Source organism: Macrobrachium nipponense, chromosome 38 (genome assembly GCF_015104395.2).
Source record: "Macrobrachium nipponense isolate FS-2020 chromosome 38, ASM1510439v2, whole genome shotgun sequence".
NCBI lineage: Eukaryota > Metazoa > Arthropoda > Malacostraca > Decapoda > Palaemonidae > Macrobrachium > Macrobrachium nipponense.
The window spans coordinates 371,778-379,277 of record NC_061098.1 but is presented as its reverse complement, the minus strand read 5'-3'; the positions used below and the strand labels follow the sequence as shown (position 1 = coordinate 379,277).

The 7,500-nt window shown below is 36.8% G+C and overlaps 2 protein-coding genes across 4 annotated transcripts in view; one reads left to right on the top strand and one right to left on the bottom strand.

The window, feature by feature from the left end:
- Positions 1-1,219, bottom strand: part of LOC135209856 (uncharacterized) — a 3,599-nt gene extending 2,380 nt beyond the window's left edge. The window contains exons 1-2 of the mRNA XM_064242616.1: positions 851-1,219; positions 508-638 (exon numbers count right to left, since the gene is read on the bottom strand). The gene's annotated coding sequence lies outside the window, so the exon portion shown is untranslated. The remainder of the gene's footprint in view (positions 1-507; positions 639-850) is intronic.
- Positions 1-7,500, top strand: part of LOC135209543 (uncharacterized) — a 189,542-nt gene that overhangs the window by 45,628 nt on the left and 136,414 nt on the right. The window lies entirely within an intron of this gene.

The window sequence follows — 7,500 nt, the reverse complement described above, 5'->3', positions numbered from 1 at the left end:
AAGTAGGTTGTTTCATTTTTTCTCAAGTTCAACTTTGTTTTAATACTCAGTTTCACAAACTTTTGTTAAATTTTGCCGAAATTTTCCGAAACTCCAAAATTCAACGCAAAATCACTTCCAGTATAGCCCCAGGCCAGTAAGCAGATAATATTGCTTATGTTTGTGTCTTAAAATTTTCCTTTCAAAGTCTTTTTTTCCATTACATATTACTATGACATGAATTTCGGAGGTAATTCAACAAAGTTCGTCCCTTAAATATATCATGAATTATCTATTTACATTGATTATTGTCTAACAACAAAGACATTGCTCTGATATGAATAATAAGTAAGGTTAGTAAATTTAATTTCCATGTAATAAAGAGTATTTAAAAAAATGTAGCTGATTAAGAGAAGATTTTGAAATTTTATTGAGAGTAATCTTGTTTCCTTCATACCAAATAACCTCTGAAAATGATCAGCGTGGAAAGAAAGAATCTGTATTAAACTTCTCATAGAGAAACATTACTTAAAATCGTTCAGGGGCAGACTGAGAACCTGCCACTTCACAGGATGAGAACTTGACACTTCCACTTGTCCTTTTAGCTCTCGGTTCTCTGTTGGGATCCAGAATTGTGGTAGATATGGGCTCGTTATATCCTTGAGAAAAAAAAAGCAGAGTGATATTAAATGGCAATGAATGCGAGACGTTTCATGCTTATGGATAAATTCGTTACCAGAGAAGGTGAAATAATAATTACGTATATACTTGTGTGAAAATCGGCTTGATCTTGTGTAATCTATTCACTCAAAGTGAATTTCTTTATTGTTGTGATCATTAGCAAACTTCTCAGTCAATTCGCTGAACTTACCTCTTTGGATATAAAGAGGAGAGGCTTCCACTGTGATGTAGTGTTTGCGTAATTCAACTTCTCTGTGTGTATTTCTCTTCCATAGACATAGAATCTGTAGTTGAGATATGTCACGTTAGGTGTGCTTTCCATCAAGATTGCAACCACAACGTTTTCCTCCTCTGGTAGAGGAAAGGTGGTGGAATTGCCCCTTGAAGTGGTCCTGATTTCTGAAGCTGCAATGAAATATTAATAATAATAATAATAATAATTAATAATAATAATAATAACAATAATAATAATAATAATAATAATAATAAGAATAATAATAATAATAATAATAATAATAATAATATATGAAGGTAGGAGACCCTCTCTCAAAGAGTTTTGTTAAAGAGACTGGCAGCATCAGTGGGATTGATTTTATATATGGTCTTTTCAATTTTTCTTATTATTTTCTTTTCACCCGGGCTGATGTTTGCTAATAGCTGGCCGATGTTCATATTCTGCATAAGGGTATGACTCCAAAAAATATTAGTAAATAAAAGAAAATAATAATAAGAATTGAAAAGACCATATATAAAATCAATCCCACTGATGCTGCCATTCTCTTTAACAAAATAATAATAATGATAATAGTAAGAAATTTCAATAAGAGATTTCAAGTGGGAATCAAGTTATTTAAAAGATTTACACACAAAACTTGTGTCATTCAAGCCTTTGTAAACAAACAGTTGCTTAACTTTTACAATTAATAAAACGATTTGGGGAAAAAGCTGTAGAACTCATAAACAGATTTGGGTGAAACTTGAAGTTTTCCCTTCAACTGGTAACCCGTTTGTGGATGTCACTCAAGACCTGTTGTCCTTTTCGTAGTGATATATTGTCACACCCTGATCTGAATCCAGTGAGACTTAGTCATCTGGAGATGAGCTTTCAAGAGGTTGTTTTCATCAAGTTTCATAATAATCAGGTCATTCATTCGCCAGTTATTTCTGAATTAACGCAATGAATTGATACTAACAGTCAGAGACACACAGGCTAAAACTGTCTTAGACCAACTGAACCACAAGGCTTAAGTGACTCCTATGGGAAATAATAAATTGTAACTATATATATATATATATATATATATATAATATATATATATATATATATATATATACATCAATAGAAGGATCCACAGTGATATCCTTGTTTTTCCAGATAAAATATATTTATGGAAATATTTGGTTCGTATTCCTTTCCATAATTCTCTGTGATCTTCGAGGCGGGACAAAGCGCCGGTCTTCTTCCTGAATGACATCTTGAGGGTCGTTAACCAATAAGGTAGTTTGTAGATCAGACTCTGGAACAAGCGAAGGATGGTTAACTACGTTATCGGATTGAAGAAGGCTGTACACATTTCTGAAGTTCTTAATTCTGGCCCTTTTGCAAATTCCTACACTCAAAAGTAAATTGTTCATTATTCCAGTAATTCCCTCAAAGGTGTCATTCAAAGTAATGAGAGCCCCTTCCACAATTCTCCTAGTGGTCCTATCCGTTCTCTTATATATAACTTTTCCTCCCTGGAAGTCGATGGCATGATCAGAATCCCAAGTATGCTTGGCAGTGGCGCTGTAAACGTTGCCCAAACGGCAAGCTGCAATATGTTCACGTTTCCTCTGGTCCAGGGAACGACCGCTTTCACCAATATAGCATTTGACACAATTTTTCCCTCCCTTTAGCATAGGCTCCAACATCGGTGTTTGGTTTTCTGCAACTGTTTTTCATAATTTTCTTTTTAAGAGTATTAGGGTATTGAAAAACTATGCTATACCTATTCCTTTCTTTTCTAAGATTATTAAAAACTTTCTAATATTCTGATAATGTAGTTAACCATCCTTCGCCCGTTCCAGAGTCTAATCTACAAACTACCTTTTGGGCTAACGATCCTCAAGATGTCATTCAGGAAGAAGACCGGCGCTTTGTCCCGCCTCGAAGAGATTCGTAAGCTCGGAATCGGTATCAACTCATAACTTCACTTGTTGGCCGAGTCGATAATGTCACTGCAGTCCTGATTTCTCCTCTGTTTGTCCACTGGTTCGAATCCATGTGAGAACGCAATTGATATCAACAAAAAAAATTCCACTTCGGTTAACACAGAGATATGGCAAGAGATTTAAGAGGGCTGTACAAAATTAGAAAAGGCGCAACTAGCCTTATTGAGCATAGCTCAAAACATTTTGACTCAGCGGGAGAATGGACACAGAAATTGAAAAATTGCAAATGGGTAAATGGGAATAATGTCTCACTCGACAATTTACATAAATTGATGCATTTCACAATGCTTCTACACGACGTCCCTGACGCAATCGTAGACAGTTTTGATGAAAAGATTGAACCTACATCAAACGAGGAACTAACTTGTGCACAAATTCAGAAACAAATGTCCAAATGTAACACGGTGAATAGTACATTTTTTAATGGGACCGGTCCAAGAAATACGATACAAAGAGACAAAGATTTTCCTTCTCCCCATTTGTGTGCAAAAGTGGAATATAATAGAGGATTGATCGATCAAAGGCAACAGCAGTTGCGTTGCTACAGTTGTAATAAACCAGGGCACACAAAGAAAGTATGTAGAGTCAAATATTGTGGAATGTGTAAAAGTGTGGATCACTGTTGGCAGGCTTGTCCGTCTCAGATACAGAGAGATACGAGACCTACACCTCAGAAGTTTGGGAGTTAAAATAAGAGAACTTCCCAGGCAGGTCACTTAAAAGGGCAAAGGGATTGGCGAAATTTTTTGAAAGCTGATCAACAAAAATGGTACAGATGATTTGTACGTGCCATTGTGGTCTTGTGGGGGACGCCAAAGAGCCCACTCCGATAGTATATGGAACAGTGGAGGATGTGGCTATCCCAATCTTCATAGACACGGGTGCATCTGTGAATTTAATGGGCCATAATCTGTATCAATCCATGTTCTCCCATTACCCTTTGAAACCCTCAATGGAGACTTTGTGTGATGTGCAAGCCCATTGATTAAGCACCCTGGGTTTTGTTAGAATACAGCTTACTCTGGGTGATAGAGTGTTAATAGAACCAATTTTGGTTATAAAAGGGGTTGTGTTGGACAACAGACTTTTGCTGGGCCATCCTGCATGTAGAAGACACAAGATATTGGTTCATGCAGGTGTTAGTGTAGTAACGGTTGGAATACCCAGAGTTTTTATCCCTTATGAGGATGCAAGCGAAACTGAGGATATGTGGATTACTGAAAATAGGGGCGCTTTTGACGGTGCTAATGGTAATGATACTGGGGATATGGGAAGTGGTGATACCAAAACTCACACTGATGATACGGGGAATAACTGCGGTGATGATGAATGGGATATTGAGGGCCATAGTGGCAACAATTTTAGCGGGTTTAGCAATGGCATTATTGGTGGTGATGCTAATACTAAGACTGCTGCTGATACTAATACTGATATTATTACTGATACTAACAATGGGGTCTTGGTGGATGCAATGAGAACCACGGGCAGTGATATTTATGGGATCGTGGAACAGGGAGGTACTAGCCACAAATATAAATGTGTTTTATCAGAGGATATTATTTTAATACCAGGTTCAAAGACTATGGTTAAAGTCAAACTGAGGGAAGTGAAAAAGCCCACGGAACTATGCATAATTGAGGGTAGCGAGAAACTAAGAGGGGTTATTATCACTGCATCAGTGAACTGTGTATCAAACACTGGTGCTACATGGGTAGAATTACTGAACTGTAATGATACAGTTAGGAAATACCAGAAGAATACATATGTGGTGACCTCCAAGATTGGAGTAATGACAGTGGTTCAGTGGCTATTGTAGAGGGGAAAACTGAGTTTTCAGAGGCAGAAATGCAATCAAGAAAGAAAATATTTAGAGAACATTTAGCTAATGCAGATTATAAAGAGCATATAAAAGCGGTAAGCGAGCTTTTGGTAGAATTTGGGGACACGGTAGCTTTAGGAGGGGATAAACTGGGATTGACTAATTTGTTAGAACATAAGGTAAATTTAGAGGAAGGTACAAACCCTGTTTTTATTCCTGCATACCTCATACCTTTCAAAATCAGAAAAAAGGTAGAAAAAGAGGTCAGTAAATGGGAAGAGGAAGGAATCATTTGACCTAGTGCGTCTCCATACAACTTTCCTCTGTTAGCAGTGCCTAAGAAGGACGGCTCTGTCCGAGTATGCATTGATTTTAGACGTTTGAATGAAAAGACAATTCCTGACCGTTACCCAGTCGCATACATACTAGATCTATTTGTAGAAGTTGGGGGACATAATATTTATAGCTCAACTGATTTAGCGCAGGGTTTTTTGCAGGTCTCTCTTAGTGAAAATAGTAAGGAATATCCTGCCTTTTCAGTGCCCAAGGGACACTATGAATTTACGAGGATGACGTTTGGTTTATCGTGTAGTCCGATAACCTTTACAAGGTTGGTTAACACAGTTTTGCACGGGTTATTAGGTAAAAGTTTTTTGTGTACATTGATGATATATTTATTGCAACAGACTCGATCGTGCAACACCTAGAAGTGCTTAAGGAAGTACTTAGGTGACATAGGTTAGCAGTATTGAAAATTAAGCTAGCTAAGTGTTCCTTTTTGAAAAAGCAATTCACATATTTAGGTCATGTCATATCTAAGGAAGGGGTTAGAGTAAACAACGATAAAGTCAAAGCAATAGCAGATTTTCGTACCTCGGAATCAAAGAAAGAAATTAAGTCATTCCTAGGAATGGCCCGATTTTATTGTAGGTTTGTGAAAGGATTTTCTAACATAGCAGCTCCTCTAACAGATGTATTGCGGGAAGACATTCAATTTCATTGGGGAAAACTGCAAGAGGTAAGTTTTCAAAACTTAAGGACGCTTGAATGAATCCCCCAGTTCTGAAATTTCCAGATTTCAGCAAAACATTCACATTAGTGACTGATGCCAGTCAGGAGGGTATAGGTGCTTGCCTTATGCAAAAAATTTGATGGGGGGTTCAATTCCATTGTTTTTTATAGCAGGAAATTTAGTACAAAGGGCAGCAGTTAAAGATTAATGGCTACCATAGATAAAGAAGCCTTAGCAATAGTATTAAGTTTGGTTCATTTTAAAATGCTACTGATGGGGAATAAAGTAGAAGTCCTTACAGACCACAAGCCATTATTGGATCTTTTTAATACACCTGATTTGTCACCCAAAAGAGCTCGATGGTTCTTAACTATTAAGGACTTCGATGCAAAGCTCAAATATATAGAAGGCAAATTAAATGTAGTCGCAAATGCCCTTAGTAGAAATTTTTATGATACGGAAGGATTTCAAGTTGCGCTAGTTACTAGTGATTCTATACAATGGGATATGGGTCTCATAGAGCAAAGGCAGAATGAGGATGAAATTTTGGCAGACGCAAAAGCGTCTCTTAGAGGGGAATCAGTCAGGAAAGGTTATAAGTTACCTTTTTCAGGTTTAGAATTAGAAGGTAATCTGTTTGTCAGGGAAATTAAATATGAATTAAGGACTAGTGAAAGTAAAGGAGACACGACACATTGTAATTCCGAAAGTCCTAATTCCAGTGGCTTTGGATATAGTACATTGCAGGTTCAGTAGTCCACACTTGGGGATACAAAAAACGTATAATGAGGTGTGTGCTAAATATATTTGGAAAAAATGTGGAAAGATGTGGAAAATTTTGTGAAAAACTGTACAGTGTGCAATGCAATGCTTGCAAACCCGCAAGGATAACTTCCTGCAAATTAGGGTCATATCCGATACCAAGTAGACTTTTTCAGAGAATACTTATGGATATCCTAGGAAATTTTTTTGAATCTAGGTATGCAAATAAGTACCTGTTGGTAATAATAGATGAACTGACGAGGATAGTGGAAATTTTTCCAGTTAAGCATAAAACAGCCGAAGAAGTAGGTATAGAATTTTTCAATGGCATTATTTGTACATGTGGCTACCCCGAGGTTTTATTGACCAACAATGGCAGAGAATTCGTGAACAAGACTTTAGAATGTTTGGCAGTAGTCAAATCGAAGCTCTGAGAAAGACTGTAGGAGGAAATGATACAAAAAACTGGGACGGATATATAGATATTGTTAGACATAACATCAACACTATGGTTGGTGATTCCATTAAAATGTCTCCATTTGAAGCATTGTTTGGTTGCCAAGCACGAGGCACATTTGATCTGTTAACTATACCTCATCATGGAGAAGCTACAATCGAAGCATTAATTTCTACAGCAAAGGAGAGACATGCTTGTCTCAGCTGGAATCTCGTGGCTACGACTCGAGAAATGGTAGAAAGAAGCAACGAGAAATCATTAGATGTAAGAATTGCTGTTGGAGACAATGCATTTTTTAAAATCAATGTGATTAATGAACTAAATTACAAATTAGATCCGAAATTTGAGGGTCCTTTTAGAGTTATTGAGGAAAAGACAGGAAACAGATTTGTAGTCGTAGATGAAAAGACAGGTCGGTCGAAAATAACTCACATATCTAAACTGAAAAAGGTTGGTAGTGGTAACCAATAATAACATCGTGCAGTTGCATTTTTTTTCTTTCAGATTTTGCAAATTGATGACGAAATGTGATTAATCAGTTTAATGTAACGTTTTTTTTTTCCTTTCATTCTTTTACTA